This window comes from Amblyomma americanum, chromosome 5, assembly GCF_052857255.1.
Source record: "Amblyomma americanum isolate KBUSLIRL-KWMA chromosome 5, ASM5285725v1, whole genome shotgun sequence".
NCBI classification, from domain to species: domain Eukaryota; kingdom Metazoa; phylum Arthropoda; class Arachnida; order Ixodida; family Ixodidae; genus Amblyomma; species Amblyomma americanum.
In genome coordinates, this window is record NC_135501.1 from 210,374,223 (window position 1) to 210,386,889 (window position 12,667).

The window sequence follows — 12,667 nt, forward strand, 5'->3', positions numbered from 1 at the left end:
GTCTGATCATCCGGCTGACGTTGCCAATCAAGCTGAGTATTTAGCTGGCTAGAGGCAGGGAAGTGAAACGCGTCAAGCTAGTGGCAGAGAACCAGGGAGCGTCGACCGGCTCAACGGCGGTTGAAGCACGCCGAAAGGCGGCAGCGAAGAGCTTTGGAGGCAGCGCAGCTGGTTCTGCCTCCGCCACGACTTCAACGTCGGCGACAAGCGAAGAGGTCGCGTCTAAGCCGGCTTAGCAACACAGAATAACCCCACATAGCGAAGCTTTCGCTTGCATAACCGGGCTCAGCCGAGCTAAGCCGCAGCCGTTTTTGTACTTACCGTTTCAACAACTACTCACCCATCGGGACACTGTGAAATGCTTCCAAGTTGCTTGCTTTGCCGATATAAGCTGCCTGCTCTTATTGGCCGAATGACTTGCAAGTTTTTCGCGCTCATGGCAGGATTTGCAATCCTTATTTAAATAAGCATCACATCGAGCATTGAGACGCGTTGAGACGCGTTGAGAAACGTTGAGACGCGTAGCTCACAAAATGGAGGAAAATCCGAGAGGAGGACCTCTTAGATTTACGGCTGCAAAATTTTTGTGTGCGTACTGCTGAACGCCCCTACTTCAGAAATATATTTCGATTATGGCAAAAAAAACTGATTTTCTGCTCAAGCCTTGAGATCATATGACTTCATTTCCACTGAATGCAATATTTCTCGGTGTGCAGGCCCTAATTCGAAGTCCATAACCATGCAGGTGACTCAGATTTGTTTCTCAGCAAATCCTTGCAGCTTAGTTTTCTTTCACTGCGTGGCAGGCACTTTCCCGCTGCCAAAGCGTATGCCACCGGCGAGCTCACTTTATGCGTTCCATTTTCCTCATCGCTCGATTTCAGCCGCAGCAACACCGCCAGGTCTTGGCCTCGTATCGCGCTGATATAATGCACCCCCGGTGGCTGGCTTAAATAAACGGGTGACGTGAGACGTGCAATAATTCAGCGCCTGCGTTTTCCGCATTGAGAGCCGCCGAACTGTCCTTGAACGCGCGCGTTTGCGAAGAGGTGTGGCTGCAAGGAGCGCTCGCTGCGCGTTCGCGCGGGAAACCTTTATACCGGATTTTATCGCGTCTCAGTGCAACACACACAGGCGCCATAAGCCTCCCAGCCGTGCTGCTCAGCAGTCGCCGGCCGCGCTTTGTTTTTGACGGCCGCTTGTGTGTGTTCCGGTGCGGACAGCTTCCCGTTTCCTGACGCGGCCGCCCGCGTGACAAAGACACGAATGTGTAATGTGCGTATCCCTCGGCGGCCTTGTATGTTGGCTTGGCTTTGAATTGACAGAGATGCCGTAAATGTCTGTTGCGCAAATGAATGGACGAAAGGGTCACGTCACTGTCGCTAAATGCTTCGATAGGGATATCGATAGGGCTCGCATACATTTTTGCTGCATATACTTCAGGAAGGAAAGAGGAGACGAGGGAAGAAAAATGAGGGGCTCGTTATTTTAAATTTGCTAACACCAAAAAAATTTTAAAAAATCCCCTGTGCTCCTCGGTTTTTGTGGTAGTTGGTTTCTGTCATCAGGAAGGAAAAGAAAATGCAATCAACGTCACCCGGGGGTTGTGACGGGAGGGACTGGAAAGAAAAGATTGGGTGAAAATGGCCTCAATTTATCTACGACAACAAGCTACAAACCTCCCCCAGCTTGCTACGCGATACTTTACTGTTTTTATGATGATGATTTGAATCTATCAATAAAGCATCATTTATTTGGTTTTAGGTGCCCTTCACAACTCCCGCGATCATGTCCACATAACAGTGAGTGTGTCTGCACCCTGCGGAATGAAACCAAATTTTGTTTCGGATGTAGTTAATAGGAGCGCGTAAATAGTGGTTTTTTGAAACCGAAACGAACATGAATAAACTAGCTTCGTTGCCTAATCGAATGCGAACAGTATAGCTGGAATAAAATTCACATGCGAATCTAATATTTGCAATCATTCGCTACTTGTTCGACTATTCGTGGAAAGCGAACATCTGCGCGAAAATGCTAGCGGCGGCGCTGTAGGGCATTGGAGTTGAAGCTGCAGCGTTCGAAAGACGCAACATTGGTCTTCGCTAATGGACACACAGCCCGAAGTCTGCTCTTCGACCGTCACGTCATGCATGTTGTTATTGAATGCGGCAGCGAAGAAACTAGCGTCAAATCGGTGTACATGGCAGGGACGAGAGTCTGAGCCATGGCTTCCGGTATCGGAAAGAAGGCAGCGTTTGCGAAATGCGGCTGAATATTGTCAAGTCGCCGAGCCTTGAAGGTCATATTTCTGAGCACGAATAGGCCGCGTGACGGCGCTGAGTAGACGTCGAATAGACCGAGTGAATGGACCGCTTCGCGGCGTTGAACCGTCCTTCCCGCAGGTACCGGCAGCATGCTGTGCGGCGTCGGAGTGAGCCCCGTTGTTGAAGCGGTCCGTCGTCGAGAACAATTACGCCGATCTTTGTGCGAAGTTCATGCCAATCGTTTGGAAATCCTTCGAGTCCTGACGGACGCGATTCATTCCGATTAAATTTGAACATGCAGTAATTTATCCGCTTCCCAAAATGAATAGAAAAATGTTCGATTCACTGTTCGTAATTTTCGAGCATTTGAACACCCATGGTAATTATCGAAACGCTCTAAGTCTCAAACTCAAGGTGACCAACTGGACCCTGGCTGATGTGACGCGGTGTACGCTTTAGCGTGCAGATAACTCCACACCGAGCTAAGTGATTGCTCTGGCATACACCATCTTTGCAACGCTTATTTGTTGGCACTGAATTGAAAGTCTGTTGCAATTTTCCAAAGCGTAACACCTCGCTGGTTTATAATTAGCTCCAACGAGCGGGCAATCTTCGCGGACGATCATAGAGCGAAGAAGTGAAAGGAGGGAAGCGCAGTCCCCTCGTTTGTGCTCTGCCCTTGTCTGTTTCCTTCGCGAAAATGAGAGCGAAACGCGACGAAACTCATTTTCGATGCTCAGGAATCTCCGAAATGTGTGCCTAACTCCCGCTGTGTTCTGCAGCGGATGCAGTGGCGCGTTATCGTGACGTACGCGTTATAGGAGACGTAACGCAATGAAAGGAGTCTTCACCTTTCAGCTCAGGTATTGACCGCAATAGTTCACGGATAAAATTCAATCAGCATCAGAAGCAACTCCTAGGCAGAACTCAAGAGACACGACCCTTACTTGGCCACCTTGATTGGAAAGCTGGAGTAGAAAAGCAGCCCTCGATCTGGAAGACTCAGAGCTACCCGCACGCTTTCTTCACGCATATATGTGCAGCAAACAGTCACTCATGCCAACGAAAGACTGGGAAATGTTTCTTTTCATTTTTTTGTAAACACTCTTGTGTTGGTCGATGGAACATTAAGGGTGTAATAGCATTCTGGCTTAAAGATAATTAATTACAAAGTAGAACAAAAAAATGGCACTGCTTAACTTGGCTAACCCTGGAAGTCGACGAAAACCAAGCACGCTTGCTAGGCGTCTGAGGCTCGTCCATGGCAGCTCTGCTACACGCTCGCGACAGCCGTTATTTACATGCCCACACAACCACGGGGCTATGACGTGGTATCACATGGCCTTAGGACACCCCCATGGGATGTCATCAAGTGTCTTCGCATCACCCCATCGGATGTTTTAAGGTCAAAGGTCAGAGGTGAACTAAAGGTCGGGTGTCAAGTGTTCGCCACGATAACTGTACCACATATGGTCATACACGGCTATCCCTGTGGGGCTGAATGTCGTTCAAGGTCGTTGTGCTGTCTACCCGAAGGCTGCTTTATTTAGCGTAATGAAGCTTCAATAACCACATGCCGCCGGTGGCATTCGAAGCCACGACCTCCGAATTTCGCCGCCTACCAATTGAGCTAGTGTGGCGCCTGTCCCATATGCTCCTGTGGTACTTATGTCATAACGAGCCCCTAAGTTCCCTTCCCTTGCCTGCTCCTCATGATGCGCAGTTGTTCGAAAGTCAACTAGATGGCAGCACGGTAATTCCAACCTCATTTGGGCTCATGAACTGGCGCTTACTTTTCATTTATTTTTAGCCGATGAGGAAAGCAAGCGTGCTACTTTATAATGCACTAAGGGCCTAACGAAGACGGACTTCTCTTTCTCCTTGAGAGGGAGGGCGAGGTGCAAGGGAACTTGGATAACGAGCGCACTCCAACGTCCGCACGGTCATCTCCACGACCTAAGTGGCTCCGTTAGCAACGCATCCCGAATACACGGTAGCCACAGTGCGAGTCAAAAGGCGGCGTGTCGGATTAATGCACAGGGGCTTCTGCTTGTCAGAGCGTTATCTCGTATTCATTCCGACACAAACCCGGAAAAGCTTTTCGCGGTGACTACTGAGGGAGAAGCGAGAGGCATAGATGAGAGAAAAAAAGGGAAAGAGTAATATTGGGTTTACTCATGCGAACAGAAAAGCACAGGCAGCGTGGGAACCAGCTTCTGGCATTTCCAACTTCGCGAGTGCTTTTCTGTTATCGCTGCAAGCTCGTTTGCTCTCGCTAATGTCGCCCAGCTCAGCCTGGTAAGCAGATAAGCCAGATGAAGGTCACAAGCATAGACAGCAAAATAGATGGCGGATGTGCCGTCTGCAGAAACTTTCTGCTAACAATGGCGGTAGTGAAGCGAAGGTTTAGAAGAAAGAGAATCAAGAATTCACGAAGAAGAGTGCGTTTTTTTTTTTTGCAGAAAAAAAAAATCATCTCGCCCAGTCAAGAACTTGTTCATAATTCGCGAAAAAAAATGCACGACGAGAAATACATGCCGACTCGATAAGCAAGCACCACGCTTTTTCATCAAACCACGGCAAGAAACGAAAGACAAACTTTCCCATAAACTAGTTTTGCTTGGCTCGGCGTAAACAGCAGCGCACACTTGATTGAGGGCTGCCGAGATACCTGTCTATCTGCCCCGCCGAAGCGGCGCGGCTGCATTCGCGAACGAGGTCGCCGACAACGACGGTGCTTCGAGGCAAGCGTGAGAGATTGACGGAGACCTTGTCCCGGCGTGTTTTATGACCCTCGGCAGACGCGATTGCGGTGATGTGCTTGAGCGCGGATGCGCGGTTCTCCCGACGCGGCTGCACTTAGCTCTGAGGGATCGCCTTTTCCCTCCGGAAAGGCAAGTTCAGGACCGGGCGCGCTCAACGTGCCGTGTCCGGCAAGTTCTGCTCAACTTTCTCGCTGGCTTCTCGCGCGTCCTCTCAGTTCTCCGTTACCCTGCGCTCCTTGCTCGCACAGCGTCAAGTGAACGAAGACTTTTTTGTGCGTTCCCCTCTAACTTCTTCCATCGTGAGAGTATTTGTCATTGCCTCTGTCAATGCCCCGCGAAAAACAAAACAGCTGAAGTTGAAAAGCAAGCCGCCGCAGCGGCTACTCAGTGGTTATGGTGCTCGGCTGCTGACACGAAAAAACACAGGTTCGATCGTGGCCGCATTTCGATGGAGGAAAATTGCTAGAGGCCCTTGTCCTGTGTGTTTTCAGTGCAGGTTAAAGAACCCCAGGTGGTCGAAATTATCCGGAGCCCTTCACTATGGCGTCCCTTATAGCCTGAGTCACGTTGGGACGTTAAACCCCAGGTGGTCGAAATTATCCGGAGCCCTTCACTATGGCGTCCCTTATAGCCTGAGTCACGTTGGGACGTTAAACCCCATAAGGCGTAAGATGAATAGTTTCTGAGTCCATGCTTTTCCTCTAGTTATCTATTTCTGAGTTTCTATTCAGCGCACTTACAAGCCTGCTGCATGCTCAGCGTCTTTCTTTTTTTTTTGTCAATACTATAATGACTTTATTATGAATAATTAGCGGCTGTCCCAAAACCAAGGGGACACAAGGGACCCCCTGTTAGAAAGGTGTACAGAAACGTTTAAATGCATACAACAGCAGAAAAATATTCACAACCGTTACATAAAATAAGTCTTAAAATACATTACATACACGACGCTGCCAACTCCAAAAGGAACACGAATAACTGTAACAATTTGAGAATGACGGACAAAGTTCAGAACAGGAATATGCAATGATACGCACTTCAAGTGAGTGCTTGATTTGCTATAGTAATTGAGAATAGTTATTTAGCGGGATTGAAGAAAAAGATGAAACAAGAGAAATAAAGACTTCGCTGTGGTCTGATGTTGCATTACTGTTTACGTTCTTTCTTGTTCACATATATATATATATATATATATATATATATATATATATATATATATATATATATATTTATGCAGTGCCTTGCACTTTCAAAAATAAAGAATACTTTGACTTTGAAATATGAAACGCCAGACCCTCAGCTGTAGTTTTGTCACGAAGCCGACACCGCTTTTTTTACTCTGTTTAGGCACCCATGTGAGCTCCGCACCCATTCCTTACATCGTCTCACTCTAAAAAACAAAAACAAATGTAAGCTCCTGCAGATGGGTAATCCAAGTACTTTGTATAACCTTACACTCCTGTTTAGCTCTCTAATTTTGCTGTGTTTCCAACTGTTAGTGGCGAAGCTGCCGTTAGTTGCTCTACTGTCATTCAGTGGACCCTTAGAATGCGAAAAACTCAGTTATCAAGATGTCTTCTCGAGTGGCGGAAACTCCCACCGACAGCTGACCATGCAGATATGTGTTAATCACTTCGCCCTGGTAACATCCGCGCAGACCGCGCTCCCGCAGCTCGCAACGCACCACAACTTGCGCACAGTGAAGAAAGTGCAAATCCCCCGCAGTGCGAGAAAAATTCCTGGCATTCCGGGCGACTAAACCTGTACTTTTGGCGCGCATAGGTCACCCGGCCGGACGCAGTTGCCGGGGCTGCCGCAGCGGAGCGAGGGAAAGTCTTCCACTCTGCGGGTCGTGACCGCCGACCTTTGCGGAGAAGCGGGGCTACCTGGCGGTTCGCACACTAATTCCCCATTAGCGCCTTTCGAACACGCGCCGCGCGTCTGCCGAGTCCCGGCTAATCGTTGCCGTTCCGCCGAGTGGAAGATGGAGTGCATGACCCGGCGACACGCGCTCTTCGGCGGCCCAGCCGCGCCCCGGCGCGTGTTGTACGCACGCTATTCGGGTTGGGTTCGGCACGAGCGCGCGTCGGCGTCGATAATTTGAGCAGTCTCCCGTGAAGGGCATCGTCGACTACACCGCGTTTACCACTGTGTATTCAACTCGTTTGGCGCGTACCGTCATAATATAAGTTCTCGTACCCGAATTTCGTTTTTTTTTTTGTAAGCTCCCACGAAGCTTCCCAAAAAGTTATACTTACAATTGAAACGCAAAACTTCCATAGAAGTGTCCGAAACAATAGGTAGAGATTGATAAGTTTCTGATCAATCATTTTCAGCGGTTGTAGTTAGTAACCATGCTGGGCGGCTCAGTAGTAATATGGGTTGTGTTTCTTCCTAGCTTTATTGCAGGCCTGTGTCAGTTGCGACCGAAAAGAGCTGCATATAGAGGATAGCACGCGACGTGCAGATCAAGATCGCCTGGCATGCATTGGCATCGCCTTTGATTTGCAATCATCAGAGTAATGGCACTTTTCGACGTTGCCAAGAGATTCACGTTTACGCCCCATTGCACGGAGCCTCACTAAAAGTGGACAGTCGTGACGCCATTTTCTCTGCTCTGCTTGGAAATACGAAGAATGACGCAGACAGCGACAAGGACGCAAAAAATGCAGGACAAGCCACACTGGCTCTCGTTTTAATAGTGGCCGAACATCCCTTGACAGTAAAAAAGAAGAGTAGGGGCAGAGATAAAGTGCGAAAAGATTTTTAAAAAATAACACATGGAAGTCTTCATAAACACATTAATAAAGAACAAAATTTGATAGCGTTTAAGTTGCCTGCTATAGTGTCTACAAGGAGTGCTTGATGTACTTCTTGCGATCTTGCCGCCAAAACTACGGTTGGAACCGCTTCCATTGCCATTATATGGTATGCATAAGGCATCACCTTCTAAAATTTTCGAGTACCTTCCGTTGGATTACCATATGGCCTTTATTAATCCACCCACTAATCCCCACGAGTCCATCTTAATCCCTTTCCTGGAGTGCGCCAACTCCGTCCAGATTTTGGTGTCCTCAGATTTGCAAATTTTGCGGTGCCCTATGATTCGCCCACAGGTGGTCACGTGGTGTTGATGGGGCCACGGCCCTCTCTATCACATTCATAGATCGCTTGAAGTCCTCATACCACGGCTGGCGCAATGGATATCGATGCGCCACTACCCCAAGACAGGTGGTTGTTTCAAACCTAGGCACCGGTGGGGCTTGTGAGATCCAGTTTTCTCTTTTCGAGCTCGCTTAAAACTCGCGCGAAGTGCCACGATGTGTAGGTGGCAGTCGCATTGAACATAATGAATTAATTTAATCGCCACGCGCCACAGTAGGTGGTTTGCTCACAATCTGGTGGACAGGTTGTGATGGCGTCACAGCGCCACGATACCTCTCTCGACCAGTCAGAGAATTTCGTGACAGAAATACCGGAAATTTTTTTGTGAGCCTACAACATAAGGCGTGCCACATTAAAACAAAAGCCGAGTGACGCTGCTAGGTTAACGGTCCATCTTAGCATTGTTTAGATGCTGCAGACAAGGACAAGCCCTGGTCGCAGTCGCCGCTGATAGCACGGCGAAAGATGCGGTATACCTGCGGCGTGGCTCGCGCCGGACGGTCTTGCCCGTTGCCCCTTCTGCGCTCGTTCACGGATGACCGCGGGGTTGCTGGGGTCCCGCCACCTTCGACGCCGGAGGTCAAGGCTGCCCTTGGTCTGCGACCTCCCTTTCCTCGGCGAGAACCCAAGGTGCGTGCACGCGGCATTCGTGTGCGGTTCGCGTGCAAAAAAGAAAAAAGCAAATGAAGAGTAATGAAAAGGTGGCGTCTCCCCTCGCAGTTTCCGCCTGCGTCACGCGGGATGCCGTATAGATAGTGGCAAGAGTTGCGCATCGCAAGACCGAGCCACCGCGCTCATCGTTGCAGGGGAAACTGCTCGCTGAGCATCCGCGGCGAAGCTTTGCGCGCTCCTCTCTCGGATTTCCGAGGGTCGGCTTACGCATGCGCAGTGACACGCGCTTACTTTACCCATTAGCAATCCCCTCGCGCCGTCTTGCTCGTTTAGAGCGCCCCGCGCGCTCTGATTCGCGGTTTGACACGCTCACCGAAATATGTCTCCCATCTCTTCGATCGCACCAGAGTGCACTCGACGGCAATAGAATGAGCGTAAAGTACTGGCGAGCTGTCTCAGTTCTGGGAAGCCTAGTGGTGATTTCGGCGACTCTCTTCCAAGTTTGTAACCTTGGAAAGGTTTTCATACATGCGTTTCGTTTCTGCTGCCGCTACAAGGGGATTCGGCAGTCATGGTTCATCATCATCAGCAGCCTGACTACACCCACCGCAGGGCAAAGGCCTTTCCAATGTCTCTCCAATTAACCCTGTCCTTTGCCAGCTGCGTCCACCCTATGTCTGTAAACTTCTTAATCTCATCCGCCCACTCAACTTTCTGCCGCCCTCTGCTAAGCTTGCCTTCTCTTGGGATCCGCTCCGTTTCCCTTAAGGACCAGCGGTTATCTTGCCTTCGCATTGAATGCCCTGCCCAAGCCCACTTCTTCTTCTTCTTGATTTCGACTAGGATTTCATTAACCCGCCTTTCTTCCCTCACCCACCCCGGACTCTTAACGTTACACCTATCATTTTTCTTTCCATGGTTCACTACGTTGTCCTTAACTTAAGCTGAACCATGTTCGTTAGCCTCCAAGTTTCTGCCCCGTAGGTGAGTACCGGTGAAACACAGCTGTTGTATACTTTTCTCTTGAGGGATATTAGTAAACTGCCATTCATAATCTGAGAGAACCTGCCATATGCGCTCCACCCCATTCTTATTCTTATAGTTATTTCACTCTCATGATGCGGTTAATAATTTCACTCTCATGATGCGGTTACTACCTGCCCAAAGTAGTCGTATTCCTTTACCACTTCCAGTTCCACGCTACCAATTGTGAACTTCTCCTGTTCCCTTACTAGACTGTGGAACATTACTTTGGTTTTCTGCATGTTAATTTTTAGGCCCACCGTTCTTCTCTGTCTGTCTAACTCATTGATCATGCTTTTCAGTTCATAAAGAATCTAACCAATGGCCACCTCTCACCTTGTCTACGCAGATGCAGGGGACGGAGGAGGGTGCGAGCATGAAAAACTCGCCGGAAAGGGCTCGCCAACTTTGACGCATGATTGCGGGTCGTCTGCTGCGTGTAGCAGAGTATTATCTGGCTCTGGTTTTCATGGCAACACAGTGCATTTATTAAGTGTGTTAATGTGCTCTCCTCGGAAGGCGTTTCAGAGCCCCTTTAAGAGGGGACACGGCTTTCACCAAAAATTCTCATTTTTTATGCATTAGCATGAATTTTTTTTTAGCTGTCTAGAAATAATTTGGTGACTACTCTCGCAAACTTTCACTGTTATATCTGAAAAAACTGATTTCTATTATATATATTTTTTCAGAACCTTGTGAAAAGGATGCACAGTTAAGAAAATAATGCAGAAGACTGGTTAAAAAAACATTGCGTTTCTGCTGGCGTGCTAAAGGTCTAAAGAATCTTAGAATTTGTTTTCGCAAAGCACAAATTTTGATCTTGAATTATTTTCGATCCAGAATCCGTCAACATATCTAGAGTGGGAAGGAAATTTTATACAAGAAATTTAAGATTCACAAATGAAAAACAAAGAACGACTTGATGTACTATGGTCTTATGAGTGCAGCAAAACAAACGGCGTTAAAATAGATCAAACAATTGTGAGGAAATCTCCTCTGCAAGGTGAGTATCAAGTCAGAAAACCGTGACGAAAAAAAAAAAACGCCCATTGTTCGAGCGTTTCCCAGCCGCGCACAGCCATCGCGGTTCAGAAAACGATTCAAGAGCGATAGCTGGACTATATATGCAAACATCGATCTCCGTGGCCGTGCGATTCTTGTCCTTGACTGACCTTGATAAGCCAGCACATAGCAACAGCATCACTTTATGTCAAACTACGCATAACAGGGGGTTATACAATGCCCACCACGATTCACCATCGTGGTTGACGTCTGGCCTTGACCTTGGCCCGGGTCATTTCCAGAAATTTGGTCCAGGCCACCCCCGAAATTTGACCTTGGCCGCTTTGGACCAAAATCGATGTCCAACCATAACTGAACGTGCCGGACACGATGACGGGCTCCATATTTGGCCGGGCCATTGCCAGAATTGGACCTTGGTGATTTGGGAATGCTTTCGAGCTATATATAATAGGTTTAACCAAGTTAAAACGATTTGGTGTACCATGTCTACCAAAGGTAAACCCTGGTGCTACATGTCCACCATGGTGGCTTGCCATTTGAACTTTGACATTTCACCTTAAATGAGTTCCATCGAGGTGGCGCTACTGTCAGGTGACGCGACGTGACGTCAACGTATGCCGTGCTTGCCTCATTAGCCATGGAAGAAGAGGAGATGGACGGTCTGTATAGCCGTGCCAGAGTTATCGATCGACCTTTGGGTATAACCGTGGTTAAAGTATAGCTACCTTTAAAAAAATATTTCCAGGTCGATTTAAAAAGCGAGGCATACAATAGAGTTAAACAATTATCAAAAAATAAATTTTTCGGCGATAAGAGGAATTTCAAAGTCTTGTCTCCCTTAAAGCTCGGACTTGGAACCATCCAACTTCTGGCTGTATCCCAAGATGGAGAGCAGCGCACAGGCGAATATCCTGCGAAGAGCTCACGAACGCAGTGCTCGACTGGGGCCGCCAACAACCTTCTGCGTCACTCCTCTCTCTAGGACTAGGGTTTCGCAGAAGCGCAAACACTGGCCTGGTGAGGATAGTAGAAGCTGACGTGTCCCTGGATGAGAAGACATTGCAAGCTTTTGCATGTTACTGCTTTTCAAACATCTCTCTCAGTAAAAATGGCGTCATAAGTTGTACACATTAGTTTGGGAAAACTTAGACCTCCTCTCGTACTCTAGCACAAGAACACACACTAAGATGCGGCTGCTTCTCACGCTTACACACTTCTGGCTTGATTGCACCGAGACAAATACAGCGCAGCCGGCTTGCTAAACCGCGTCCGTGTCATGGTCCTCACGTAAGTGGAACGAAAGCGCACATGCGTCTTGTACAACTTCACCTGGGAGCCGCCGGACAGCCCCGCCTCAGGCAGCTTCGCGAAGCCGCTTCGCTGGCGAACCCGCCATCAGCAGAGCCTGCAGTCGCCGCCTCAAAGCCGCGCCGCCGGCACCAGTCGACGGCTGCTGCTTGCCTTTCCGCTCCGAGTTGACGGAGTGTGTCGGCTCTCGTGATTAAGCCGTCTCTCTGTTTGCCCTGCTAGATGCCTCCTTTGAGCACGTGCCGACGCTCGAGTGGATAGCTGTCACATCCTGTTCACCACACCTAACGCGAAGGTTGTAATGACGCCACAGCACTCAGTCGTGTCGTGTTTCAGACCGCCGGGTGTGGTGCTATTGGACATGTCGCGGGACTTGTATGCCCAAGATCTCTTCACGCGGATGACGGAGAACAATGACAGCCGGCGTATGCTCAAGTTCCTGCGTTACAGTAGCCTCCACGCCTAACTTTAGCGTTAAGGTATTTACATGCTACCTCTAGCATACAG

At 48.7% G+C, this 12,667-nt stretch overlaps 1 protein-coding gene across 2 annotated transcripts in view; it reads right to left on the bottom strand.

Annotated features, from left to right (window-relative positions):
• Nucleotides 1-12,337, bottom strand: part of LOC144133590 (uncharacterized) — a 126,055-nt gene extending 113,718 nt beyond the window's left edge. Inside the window, exon 1 of one of the 2 annotated variants that reach the window (XM_077666785.1) lies at nucleotides 12,182-12,337. The gene's annotated coding sequence lies outside the window, so the exon portion shown is untranslated. The other variant, XM_077666786.1, reaches the window with a different exon arrangement.
• Nucleotides 12,338-12,667: the final 330 nt, after the last annotated feature.